The 4741-nt window shown below is 32.9% G+C and overlaps 1 pseudogene; it reads right to left on the bottom strand.

The window, feature by feature from the left end:
* Positions 1-2812: 2812 nt before the first annotated feature.
* On the bottom strand, positions 2813-4185 carry LOC143601026 (E3 ubiquitin-protein ligase PUB23 pseudogene; annotated as a pseudogene).
* Between the last annotated feature and the right edge of the window lie 556 nt (positions 4186-4741).

The raw sequence follows: 4741 nt of genomic DNA, 5'->3' as shown, positions 1-4741 counted from the left end.
GCATTTCCTGCGGGACCAGTTTGCGTACTGCGCGTAAGGACGTCACGTCTCTGAGCATGGTTGGTCCTGCAGATCCAGTTGGTCTCTGCGCAGACGTCCCTGTTTAAGGTGAGTCTTGCGGGTCCAACTGGGCTCTGCTGGGACCTACCTCTTCACATAACTATAAAAAGGAAAAAAAAAATCCACCGAATCTTGGACAATTGATTTTTTACTTTAAATTTAGTGTTCATGGATTGTAGAGTTATATATATATATATATATATATATATAGCAAAAGACATGTGCTTTTTACTTAGTGTCAAACATGAGTGTAAACTGTAAAATGAACAGAGTAGTACTCGAGTTCGACTCAATATAAATCATATCAGGCTGCATTAGGAGCTCGCACGAGTCTAAAAATAAGTTTGTGGGCCTGACCTCATAAACTAAGTTCGACTTGGCTAACAAGTCTATTATTTCTTTAAAAAAATACATAAACCTTTCATTAGTAATATAATAGACATTCATCATGTAATAAGAATAATTAAGTATATGTTACCATGATTAAATACCTATAGTTTACATTATGTTATATATAAAATTATAACTATAAATACACTTAAAAGCAATATTAACAAGCCACGACTGTGAAAAGCTTGAACTTGAAAGTTTTTTTTTTGCGAGCAGAGCTCAAGCATATGTACAGTTTAAAGCGACCTGAGTTCAAGCTCGAACTCGTAAACTAAACAAGACGCTTGCATCCCTACCATCAAATATAAGAAGAGTTTATTATTGGTCTTCCATTAAATGTTGTAAAAAGCGATTAGCTTAAAAATAAAAGAATGTTGATTGACGAGAGTCTGAATTTTATGAAGTTTATGCTTATTCGTCTAAATGTGCAATTTTGTCAAGTTTATGGCAAGTTGATTTAATAAAATTTAGGGTGTGTTTAGCTGTGCACGTAGATGATTTTTTTATGAATTTCTATATCCAATTTTTTTTTCCAAAATCTTAGTTTGTGAACTTTTAATGATACCGAATCTTTAGACAAATATATTGAAGGATACCACATTTCATAAAACAAGTATCTAAAACATGTTTTTCACATGGTCTTTAAATATGTCATTTACATTAGATACCAACTAATCAGTTTTCATTTATACACATTTCACCTAATTAACCAATTTTTTAATTACCATTCATTCAATATAATAATCTTTATGTTAAATGATATAGCCGTTAATGCATCTATTAGTATTTAATATTTACTAATTACCTCAATTAAACCAATTATGATTCTTAAAAATATATTATTAACAATTTCTAATAGCCTCAATTAAGTTATTGCCTAAGAAACAATAGTTGGTTTCAACAGCTTGATCAATTTGTTGAATTTTTTTTAAAGATGTATTACGGATTTACAGGTAAAAAGTGTCTGGTACAAGTTAACTATATATGGGCATAAAGATTGGAGCGTAGTTGAAAAGAAATTATAGCAGTTTGATATATTTTAGGTTCAAGGATACGGTTTATTATCAAGCAGTTCATAATATTTCGTAAATAATTTGCCCTTATACTATTTTTTATGTTTATCTCAAAGTTCATTTTTAAATTTTTCTTTGAAGTTGTGATTAACCCGTAATGGACAAAACCAATACGCTCATAGTCGGTAAACGATTTAATCAATGGTGTCAATACTAAGGTTGTTTCTCTATATATGAGAGAGCAAGTTTAACCAATTTCAACTAAAAGATGGTCATGATTATTTTATATGTATATGTAAGATTCAACTTCTTGCTTTGTATAACTCTCAAAGACAAATGCAAAAGCTATAATATTACATAAAAGTTTATATATAGAATTAAAGATAAATTTATTATTCATGTCTTCATTATTTTTATGTTAACTTAAACGGGTGGATCAGGCTCGTATTTAGTTCAGTCAATGACTTTTTAGTACAATTAGTTCGGCTCTAAACAAGTTATGAATGGAAAGTGTTCGGGTCAAAACGAGTTATTTTAAAAGAATATCAAATTGGTTCGGTCAAAACTTGCGTGTCAAAGAGGGCTATGATTCGAATAAATTCGGGTCGAATTATACTGTTTGAAGTCATAGTATTTTCTAACTTAAAAATAATTTTCATTATTCATATAGTCTTAGTTTTATATTAACTTAAACAGGCGGCTCAGGTTTGTGTTTGGTTCAAAACCAGTTTAAGTCGATGTACTTTTTTTGAGTAAAGAAAGTTCGGGTCAGAACAAGTTGTTTTAAAAGAGTATCAAATTAGTTTGGGTCCGAACGAGCGGGTAAAAAAGAGTTATGATCAGAATGAGTCTAAGTTGAAACAAGTTATTTTAAAGGATAGTATTCTCTAACTTAAAAGGCAAATTCATTATTAATGTATTCACAAACCCGATAAAAACGTTTTCCACCAAATTATTTTCTTTATGAACAATTTATATTCTAATCCTTCGTTTCTATAATATTTGGTGTAGCATATAATTTCATTTTTGAGAAATTGTTATATCGGCCTTACTAAATTGTTTGGCATTGTGGTTTTTTTAAATAATTGTAATTATTTCATATGCCATCACATATACTTCATGTTTGATTTCATATATATCTTGCATCGAATATATAAACATTTTTTTATTGATATTATATCATTTTTCAGTATTTGTAATACACGATTTACTAACCTAGTAACTTAAATAAAAAACAAACAACTATATATCTTTTGTTACTATATAGAGCATAATTTGTTTGCTCAAAACAATTAAGTAGTGAGTTTTATTCACATAATTACAGTTTACATAACATGATAACAAACCAAAGGTCCAAAAAATGCCTTCAAATTAATCATCTAACCTAAAACTTAATTCCAACTTTCATGATGGATAAGAAGAAATCAAAGTACGAGGAATACAAGAAGCATTATTCCAAACCCTAGCATGCATCTTAAGAACCTCCACAGCTCTCTCCTTCATCTTGCCACCACAATCCACCTGCAACACCAAACACAGCTTCCCCACCACCCCTAACTGCAACATCTCCGCCACCACACCACCATTGCCCAAAAACTTCGCCACCGAATGCACTATCCTCACCGCCCTATCACTTGCAACTGGCGAAACCCTAAATATCTTTTTCGAAACCACCGCTAAACCAGCACCATGTTTCAACAACTCAGATCTCCCTTCAGCACACTGACAAAGATAATCTAAACATATTAACACCATCTCTGAGATTCTCTTGTCGGATGAATCTAGTAACATGTCGGTTAACGCCGCCACTGTTCCTGCTTCCGCTGCTCTTATCCTATTACTCCCTGATGAGTTGCAAACGTTGATTAACAACTTCAACGTTGAAATGGTGGCTTTTTTGGATATTTGATCGGTTAATATTTTGACTATTTCTGTAAAGAACTCGGGTTTTAAAGACGGCGTCGTTTGCATGACCTCAAGCATTGATTTCAATAGCGTGACAACGTATGTACGTGTTTCATAGCTGATGGCGCGTTGCATAACGCGCGTTAATGTTTCCACAATATCCGAAATCTTGTGTAATAAACTTTAGAGTCTGGTTTCAGACATATGCATGTGGTAAAGAACACTTATTGCTTCATCGGATGGTGTCACAAGCTCAAACGTCCCTTCAACGACGTCATCTTCCGTTGAAGATGACGAATCATTTAACACGTTAGCTAAATAATAACTTGCTCCAACTTCTTCCATTGACCTCTTATTAGCTTCACTCTCCATAACAATAACTTTCAATCTTTTCAAACATGTCATTTGCAAATTGGGATGCTTCAAGTCTTTGAGGAGTTTGAGGATGTCGGATTTAGGAACCGGTAGCGGGTGGATTGGGAGTGTTTGGACACCGTGTAAGGGGTTAAGGGTGCACCAAGATTGGATTAACCGACGAACCGTGTGGTTTGGGGTGAGGTCTATATTGGAAAGGACTTGTTTTGTGACCGGGCAAGTGCTGTTGCTTTTGGTGTATAGCCATTTCTCGATGCTATCGCGGTCGTATGTGATTCCGGTTGGAAGTGTTACCGGGTCTTTCATGATTTGTAAAGAGATCGGGCACGTGAAAAGCGGAGGAACTTCGACGGTTTTATGATCATCCATTTTAAGACACTTTCAAGAACAAGAAAAGTTGAGAATTTGAAGGGATTTGTTGTGATGAAATAATGTATGAAAGTGTATATATATGGTGTGGAGGTGTAGACGAAAATGGAGTTGTAATTTTGTTATTTAGAAGTCAAAATAAAGATAAAGTTATACGATTTGCCGGTCAAAGTGAGGATGAGGTTTGACTTTTCAAAGAGTTTTGTAGGCTGAAGAAGAGGACAAGTTAACTTTGTTGTAAATGCATGTAGGGGGAGTTAAGGAAGGTATAGGAAAAGTGTGAACAGGATAAGACTTCATTTTTAAGAAATATTTTCAAGAAATATGACTTTTAGGCCCTTTGATTTTGATATTATTTCATTTAGCGAGTAAAATCTTGCAATTTTCGCTTAGTGGTGTGAAAAAGGATATTCACTTGTTTGACGGGTTTGACCCAAAATAGATGTTTATCTAAATTTTTATTATATTTTTTTATTTTTTTTTTCTATTTTTTGTAACTATAAAGTTAAATTTACACGCAAAAAACACAAATGTCAGTGAACAATATATTGCTCGAATTAGATTACAAACTTTACCATTAATTTCTTTAACTTTTATGTGTTGGGTGTTGACATACAATATTCTCTCAA

Source organism: Bidens hawaiensis, unplaced genomic scaffold (genome assembly GCF_021521415.1).
Source record: "Bidens hawaiensis isolate Kalapana, Puna unplaced genomic scaffold, B.hawaiensis_p1.1 tig00055218_1, whole genome shotgun sequence".
Taxonomy (NCBI): Eukaryota; Viridiplantae; Streptophyta; class Magnoliopsida; order Asterales; family Asteraceae; genus Bidens; species Bidens hawaiensis.
The sequence above is the reverse complement of the archived record's forward strand: the minus strand, read 5'-3'. Positions and strand labels throughout refer to the sequence as shown.